This window comes from Pseudophryne corroboree, chromosome 1, assembly GCF_028390025.1.
Source record: "Pseudophryne corroboree isolate aPseCor3 chromosome 1, aPseCor3.hap2, whole genome shotgun sequence".
NCBI lineage: Eukaryota > Metazoa > Chordata > Amphibia > Anura > Myobatrachidae > Pseudophryne > Pseudophryne corroboree.
This window is the reverse complement of record NC_086444.1, coordinates 1,006,483,179-1,006,492,528: the sequence shown is the minus strand read 5'-3', so window position 1 is coordinate 1,006,492,528 and position 9,350 is coordinate 1,006,483,179. Positions and strand designations below refer to the sequence as shown.

Here is a 9,350-nt window from a genome sequence, read left to right as displayed (position 1 = left end):
TACTCTGACTAGCACTAACTATAGTGGAACTTTAGGATGATCAAAGTTTCTTTTTGAGCATGCTCACAGATTATACCTGCAGTATGTGAACTCTCTATTTATGCCCTGACTAATAACTCCAAAGCATTACCATAAAGAAACAGACTCATCTTTACCTCCTGCAGGACAAGAAATACAGTACAGTAACCTTTACATCAAGGCTGCAATGTGTATGGTCTTATAGTTAGAAAGACCAGGGGGTATAAATCAGTTGTTGAGCATTTGAGTGCATGTCTAGAGGTCCCTGGTTCAAATCCAGGTGCCCCCTATTACTTGCTTTTAATGTATAGCATCACTTTGCAGTCTATACCTCGTTTGGGACTCAAGTAATGTAAAAACATACTCAAGTGGCAGTCAGGCAACAAAAAATGTTGAAATGTCAACTTAATACTTTACCTCAGGAAAGTACAGTATCAGTGGCAGGTTTTTACAGCTACTTTTGATAGAGAATTATACAGCATTAAATAACTGTACATGAAGGATGAATGCTTTATTCCTAACTAACTTTGATAAATAAGGGAGTATTGGGCATAAACATGGCAGAATTCAAAATTATTTGGTACAGCCATGTTTTCAACTCTGACTGATTTTGCAATTAGTCCGTAAGGCATACATGCATTCAGAACATCTGAGCCCACTGACCCAAAATTCAAATATTTTATTTTCTTAGCAAAAATGTACCATGATAAAATAGTTTTCAGAAATTATTAATATTGGTTTGGTAACAATTTGTATTTGAGATCAGTTTTGCTTCCAATAAACAATGTCACAACTGGATTTCAATAAATCCTACTCTGACTAGCACTAACTATAGTGGAACTTTAGGATGATCAAAGTTTCTTTTTGAGCATGCTCACAGATTATACCTGCAGTATGTGAACTCTCTATTTATGCCCTGACTAATAACTCCAAAGCATTACCATAAAGAAACAGACTCATCTTCACCTCCTGCAGGACAAGAAATACAGTACAGTAACCTTTACATCAAGGCTGCAATGTGTATGTGCTTGTAATGAGAAAGGGCAGGGGTATATCTCAGTGGTAGAGCATTCAACTGCAGATCGAGAGGTCCCTGGTTCAAATCCGGGTGCCCCCTATTACTTGCTTTTAATGTATAGCATCACTTTGCAGTCTATACCTCGTTTGGGACTCAAGTAATGTAAAAACATACTCAAGTGGCAGTCAGGCAACAAAAAATGTTGAAATGTCAACTTAATACTTTACCTCAGGAAAGTACAGTATCAGTGGCAGGTTTTTACAGCTACTTTTGATAGAGAATTATACAGCATTAAATAACTGTACATGAAGGATGAATGCTTTATTCCTAACTAACTTTGATAAATAAGGGAGTATTGGGCATAAACATGGCAGAATTCAAAATTATTTGGTACAGCCATGTTTTCAACTCTGACTGATTTTGCAATTAGTCCATAAGGCATACATGCATTCAGAACATCTGAGCCCACTGACCCAAAATTCAAATATTTTATTTTCTTAGCAAAAATGTACCATGATAAAATAGTTTTCAGAAATTATTAATATTGGTTTGGTAACAATTTGTATTTTAGATCAGTTTTGCTTCCAATAAACAATGTCACAACTGGATTTCAATAAATCCTACTCTGACTAGCACTAACTATAGTGGAACTTTAGGATGATCAAAGTTTCTTTTTGAGCATGCTCACAGATTATACCTGCAGTATGTGAACTCTCTATTTATGCCCTGACTAATAACTCCAAAGCATTACCATAAAGAAACAGACTCATCTTCACCTCCTGCAGGGCAAGAAATACAGTACAGTAACCTTTACATCAAGGCTGCAATGTGTATGGTCTTATAGTTAGAAAGACCAGGGGGTATAAATCAGTTGTTGAGCATTCGAGTGCATGTCGAGAGGTCCCTCGTTCAAATCCTGGTGCCCCCTATTACTTGCTTTTAATGTATAGCATCACTTTGCAGTCTATACCTCGTTTGGGACTCAAGTAATGTAAAAACATACTCAAGTGGCAGTCAGGTAACAAAAAATGTTGAAATGTCAACTTAATACTTTACCTCAGGAAAGTACAGTATCAGTGGCAGTTTTTTACAGCTACTTTTGATAGAGAATTATACAGCACTAAATAACTGTACATGAAGGATGAATGCTTTATTTCTAACTAACTTTGATAAATAAGGGAGTATTGGACATTAACATGGCAGAATTCAAAATTATTTGGTACAGCCATGTTTTCAACTACGACTGATTTTGCAATTAGTCCGTAAGGCATACATGCATTCAGAACATCTGAGCCCACTGATCCAAAATTCAAATATTTTATTTTCTTAGCAAAAATGTACCATGATAAAATAGTTTTCAGAAATGATTAATATTGGTTTGGTAACAATTTGTATTTTAGATCAGTTTTGCTTCCAATAAACAATGTCACAACTGGATTTCAATAAATCCTACTCTGACTAGCACTAACTATAGTGGAACTTTTGGATGATCAAAGTTTCTTTTTGAGCATGCTCACAGATTATACCTGCAGTATGTGAACTCTCTATTTATGCCCTGACTAATAACTCCAAAGCATTACCATAAAGAAACAGACTCATCTTCACCTCCTGCAGGACAAGAAATACAGTACAGTAACCTTTACATCAAGGCTGCAATGTGTATGGTCTTATAGTTAGAAAGACCAGGGGGTATAAATCAGTTGTTGAGCATTCGAGTGCATGTCGAGAGGTCCCTGGTTCAAATCCAGGTGCCCCTATAATTTGCTTTTAATGTATAGCGTCCCTTTGCAGTCTTTACCTCGTTTGGGACTCAAGTAATGTAAAAACATACTCAAGTGGCAGTCAGGCAACAAAAAATGTTGACATTTCAACTTAATACTTTACCTCAGGAAAGTACAGTATCGGTGGCAGGTTTTTACAGCTACTTTTGATAGAGAATTATACAGCATTAAATAACTGTACATGAAGGATGAATGCTTTATTCCTAACTAACTTTGATAAATAAGGGAGTATTGGGCATTAACATGGCAGAATTCAAAATTATTTGGTACAGCCATGTTTTCAACTCTGACTGATTTTGCAATTAGTCTATAAGGCATACATGCATTCAGAACATCTGAGCCCACTGACCCAAAATTCAAATATTTTATTTTCTTAGCAAAAATGTACCATGATAAAATAGTTTTCAGAAATTATTAATATTGGTTTGGTAACAATTTGTATTTTAGATCAGTTTTGCTTCCAATAAACAATGTCACAACTGGATTTCAATAAATCCTACTCTGACTAGCACTAACTATAGTGGAACTTTAGGATGATCAAAGTTTCTTTTTGAGCATGCTCACAGTCTATACCTGCAGTATGTGAACTCTCTATTTATGCCCTGACTAATAACTCCAAAGCATTACCATAAAGAAACAGACTCATCTTCACCTCCTGCAGGACAAGAAATACAGTACAGTAACCTTTACATCAAGGCTGCAATGTGTATGGTCTTATAGTTAGAAAGATCAGGGGGTATAAATCAGTTGTTGAGCATTCAAGTGCATGTCGAGAGGTCCCTGGTTCAAATCCAGGTGCCCCCTATAATTTGCTTTTAATGTATAGCGTCCCTTTGCAGTCTATACCTCATTTGGGACTCAAGTAATGTAAAAACATACTCAAGTGGCAGTCAGGCAACAAAAAATGTTGACATTTCAACTTAATACTTTACCTCAGGAAAGTACAGTATCAGTGGCAGGTTTTTACAGCTACTTTTGATAGAGAATTATACAGCATTAAATAACTGTACATGAAGGATGAATGCTTTATTCCTAATTAACTTTGATAAATAAGGGAGTATTGGGCATTAACATGGCAGAATTCAAAATTATTTGGTACAGCCATGTTTTCCACTCCGACTGATTTTGCAATTAGTCCATAAGGCATACATGCATTCAGAACATCTGAGCCCACTGACCCAAAATTCAAATATTTTATTTTCTTAGCAAAAATGTACCATGATAAAATAGTTTTAAGAAATTATTAATATTGGTTTGGTAACAATTTGTATTTTAGATCAGTTTTGCTTCCAATAAACAATGTCACAACTGGATTTCAATAAATCCTACTCTGACTAGCACTAACTATAGTGGAACTTTAGGATGATCAAAGTTTCTTTTTGAGCATGCTCACAGATTATACCTGCAGTATGTGAACTCTCTATTTATGCCCTGACTAATAACTCCAAAGCATTACCATAAAGAAACAGACTCATCTTCACCTCCTGCAGGACAAGAAATATAGTACAGTAAGCTTTACATCAAGGCTGCAATGTGTATGTGCTTGTAATGAGAAAGAGCAGGGGGTATATCTCAGTGGTAGAGCATTCGACTGCAGATCGAAAGGTCCCTGGTTCAAATCCGGGTGCCCCCTGTTACTTGCTTTTAATGTATAGCATCACTTTGCAGTCTATACCTCGTTTGGGACTCAAGTAATGTAAAAACATACTCAAGTGGCAGTCAGGCAACAAAAAATGTTGAAATGTCAACTTAATACTTTACCTCAGGAAAGTACAGTATCAGTGGCAGGTTTTTACAGCTACTTTTGATAGAGAATTATACAGCATTAAATAACTGTACATGAAGGATTAATGCTTTATTCCTAACTAACTTTGATAAATAAGGGAGTATTGGGCATTAACATGGCAGAATTCAAAATTATTTGGTACAGCCATGTTTTCAACTACGACTGATTTTGCAATTAGCCCGTAAGGCATACATGCATTCAGAACATCTGAGCCCACTGATCCAAAATTTAAATATTTTATTTTCTTAGCAAAAATGTACCATGATAAAATAGTTTTCAGAAATTATTAATATTGGTTTGGTAACAATTTGTATTTTAGATCAGTTTTGCTTCCAATAAACAATGTCACAACTGGATTTCAATAAATCCTACTCTGACTAGCACTAACTATAGTGGAACTTTTGGATGATCAAAGTTTCTTTTTGAGCATGCTCACAGATTATACCTGCAGTATGTGAACTCTCTATTTATGCCCTGACTAATAACTCCAAAGCATTACCATAAAGAAACAGACTCATCTTCACCTCCTGCAGGACAAGAAATACAGTACAGTAACCTTTACATCAAGGCTGCAATGTGTATGGTCTTATAGTTAGAAAGACCAGGGGGTATAAATCAGTTGTTGAGCATTCGAGTGCATGTCGAGAGGTCCCTGGTTCAAATCCAGGTGCCCCTATAATTTGCTTTTAATGTATAGCGTCCCTTTGCAGTCTTTACCTCGTTTGGGACTCAAGTAATGTAAAAACATACTCAAGTGGCAGTCAGGCAACAAAAAATGTTGACATTTCAACTTAATACTTTACCTCAGGAAAGTACAGTATCGGTGGCAGGTTTTTACAGCTACTTTTGATAGAGAATTATACAGCATTAAATAACTGTACATGAAGGATGAATGCTTTATTCCTAACTAACTTTGATAAATAAGGGAGTATTGGGCATTAACATGGCAGAATTCAAAATTATTTGGTACAGCCATGTTTTCAACTCTGACTGATTTTGCAATTAGTCTATAAGGCATACATGCATTCAGAACATCTGAGCCCACTGACCCAAAATTCAAATATTTTATTTTCTTAGCAAAAATGTACCATGATAAAATAGTTTTCAGAAATTATTAATATTGGTTTGGTAACAATTTGTATTTTAGATCAGTTTTGCTTCCAATAAACAATGTCACAACTGGATTTCAATAAATCCTACTCTGACTAGCACTAACTATAGTGGAACTTTAGGATGATCAAAGTTTCTTTTTGAGCATGCTCACAGTCTATACCTGCAGTATGTGAACTCTCTATTTATGCCCTGACTAATAACTCCAAAGCATTACCATAAAGAAACAGACTCATCTTCACCTCCTGCAGGACAAGAAATACAGTACAGTAACCTTTACATCAAGGCTGCAATGTGTATGGTCTTATAGTTAGAAAGATCAGGGGGTATAAATCAGTTGTTGAGCATTCGAGTGCATGTCGAGAGGTCCCTGGTTCAAATCCAGGTGCCCCCTATAATTTGCTTTTAATGTATAGCGTCCCTTTGCAGTCTATACCTCATTTGGGACTCAAGTAATGTAAAAACATACTCAAGTGGCAGTCAGGCAACAAAAAATGTTGACATTTCAACTTAATACTTTACCTCAGGAAAGTACAGTATCAGTGGCAGGTTTTTACAGCTACTTTTGATAGAGAATTATACAGCATTAAATAACTGTACATGAAGGATGAATGCTTTATTCCTAACTAACTTTGATAAATAAGGGAGTATTGGGCATTAACATGGCAGAATTCAAAATTATTTGGTACAGCCATGTTTTCAACTCTGACTGATTTTGCAATTAGTCCATAAGGCATACATGCATTCAGAACATCTGAGCCCACTGACCCAAAATTCAAATATTTTATTTTCTTAGCAAAAATGTACCATGATAAAATAGTTTTAAGAAATTATTAATATTGGTTTGGTAACAATTTGTATTTTAGATCAGTTTTGCTTCCAATAAACAATGTCACAACTGGATTTCAATAAATCCTACTCTGACTAGCACTAACTATAGTGGAACTTTAGGATGATCAAAGTTTCTTTTTGAGCATGCTCACAGATTATACCTGCAGTATGTGAACTCTCTATTTATGCCCTGACTAATAACTCCAAAGCATTACCATAAAGAAACAGACTCATCTTCACCTCCTGCAGGACAAGAAATATAGTACAGTAAGCTTTACATCAAGGCTGCAATGTGTATGTGCTTGTAATGAGAAAGAGCAGGGGGTATATCTCAGTGGTAGAGCATTCGACTGCAGATCGAAAGGTCCCTGGTTCAAATCCGGGTGCCCCCTGTTACTTGCTTTTAATGTGTAGCATCACTTTGCAGTCTATACCTCGTTTGGGACTCAAGTAATGTAAAAACATACTCAAGTGGCAGTCAGGCAACAAAAAATGTTGAAATGTCAACTTAATACTTTACCTCAGGAAAGTACAGTATCAGTGGCAGGTTTTTACAGCTACTTTTGATAGAGAATTATACAGCATTAAATAACTGTACATGAAGGATTAATGCTTTATTCCTAACTAACTTTGATAAATAAGGGAGTATTGGGCATTAACATGGCAGAATTCAAAATTATTTGGTACAGCCATGTTTTCAACTACGACTGATTTTGCAATTAGTCCGTAAGGCATACATGCATTCAGAACATCTGAGCCCACTGATCCAAAATTAAAATATTTTATTTTCTTAGCAAAAATGTACCATGATAAAATAGTTTTCAGAAATTATTAATATTGGTTTGGTAACAATTTGTATTTTAGATCAGTTTTGCTTCCAATAAACAATGTCACAACTGGATTTCAATAAATCCTACTTTGACTAGCACTAACTATAGTGGAACTTTAGGATGATCAAAGTTTCTTTTTGAGCATGCTCACAGATTATACCTGCAGTATGTGAACTCTCTATTTATGCCCTGACTAATAACTCCAAAGCATTACCATAAAGAAACAGACTCATCTTCACCTCCTGCAGGACAAGAAATACAGTACAGTAACCTTTACATCAAGGCTGCAATGTGTATGGTCTTATAGTTAGAAAGACCAGGGGGTATAAATCAGTTGTTGAGCATTCGAGTGCATGTCGAGAGGTCCCTGGTTCAAATCCAGGTGCCCCTATAATTTGCTTTTAATGTATAGCGTCCCTTTGCAGTCTTTACCTCGTTTGGGACTCAAGTAATGTAAAAACATACTCAAGTGGCAGTCAGGCAACAAAAAATGTTGACATTTCAACTTAATACTTTACCTCAGGAAAGTACAGTATCGGTGGCAGGTTTTTACAGCTACTTTTGATAGAGAATTATACAGCATTAAATAACTGTACATGAAGGATGAATGCTTTATTCCTAACTAACTTTGATAAATAAGGGAGTATTGGGCATTAACATGGCAGAATTCAAAATTATTTGGTACAGCCATGTTTTCAACTCTGACTGATTTTGCAATTAGTCTATAAGGCATACATGCATTCAGAACATCTGAGCCCACTGACCCAAAATTCAAATATTTTATTTTCTTAGCAAAAATGTACCATGATAAAATAGTTTTCAGAAATTATTAATATTGGTTTGGTAACAATTTGTATTTTAGATCAGTTTTGCTTCCAATAAACAATGTCACAACTGGATTTCAATAAATCCTACTCTGACTAGCACTAACTATAGTGGAACTTTAGGATGATCAAAGTTTCTTTTTGAGCATGCTCACAGTCTATACCTGCAGTATGTGAACTCTTTATTTATGCCCTGACTAATAACTCCAAAGCATTACCATAAAGAAACAGACTCATCTTCACCTCCTGCAGGACAAGAAATACAGTACAGTAACCTTTACATCAAGGCTGCAATGTGTATGGTCTTATAGTTAGAAAGATCAGGGGGTATAAATCAGTTGTTGAGCATTCGAGTGCATGTCGAGAGGTTCCTGGTTCAAATCCAGGTGCCCCCTATAATTTGCTTTTAATGTATAGCGTCCCTTTGCAGTCTATACCTCATTTGGGACTCAAGTAATGTAAAAACATACTCAAGTGGCAGTCAGGCAACAAAAAATTTTGACATTTCAACTTAATACTTTACCTCAGGAAAGTACAGTATCAGTGGCAGGTTTTTACAGCTACTTTTGATAGAGAATTATACAGCATTAAATAACTGTACATGAAGGATGAATGCTTTATTCCTAACTAACTTTGATAAATAAGGGAGTATTGGGCATTAACATGGCAGAATTCAAAATTATTTGGTACAGCCATGTTTTCAACTCCGACTGATTTTGCAATTAGTCCATAAGGCATACATGCATTCAGAACATCTGAGCCCACTGACCCAAAATTCAAATATTTTATTTTCTTAGCAAAAATGTACCATGATAAAATAGTTTTAAGAAATTATTAATATTGGTTTGGTAACAATTTGTATTTTAGATCAGTTTTGCTTCCAATAAACAATGTCACAACTGGATTTCAATAAATCCTACTCTGACTAGCACTAACTATAGTGGAACTTTAGGATGATCAAAGTTTCTTTTTGAGCATGCTCACAGATTATACCTGCAGTATGTGAACTCTCTATTTATGCCCTGACTAATAACTCCAAAGCATTACCATAAAGAAACAGACTCATCTTCACCTCCTGCAGGACAAGAAATATAGTACAGTAACCTTTACATCAAGGCTGCAATGTGTATGTGCTTGTAATGAGAAAGAGCA

At 35.5% G+C, this 9,350-nt stretch overlaps 3 non-coding genes across 3 annotated transcripts; all 3 read left to right on the top strand.

Annotated features, from left to right (window-relative positions):
- Positions 1–1,063: 1,063 nt before the first annotated feature.
- On the top strand, positions 1,064–1,135 carry TRNAC-GCA (transfer RNA cysteine (anticodon GCA)). Its single transcript has one exon. It is a non-coding gene; the product is annotated as a tRNA-Cys (tRNA).
- A 3,243-nt stretch (positions 1,136–4,378) lies between these two features.
- TRNAC-GCA (transfer RNA cysteine (anticodon GCA)) lies at positions 4,379–4,450 on the top strand. The gene has a single exon. It is a non-coding gene; the product is annotated as a tRNA-Cys (tRNA).
- A 2,414-nt stretch (positions 4,451–6,864) lies between these two features.
- On the top strand, positions 6,865–6,936 carry TRNAC-GCA (transfer RNA cysteine (anticodon GCA)). The gene has a single exon. It is a non-coding gene; the product is annotated as a tRNA-Cys (tRNA).
- Positions 6,937–9,350: the final 2,414 nt, after the last annotated feature.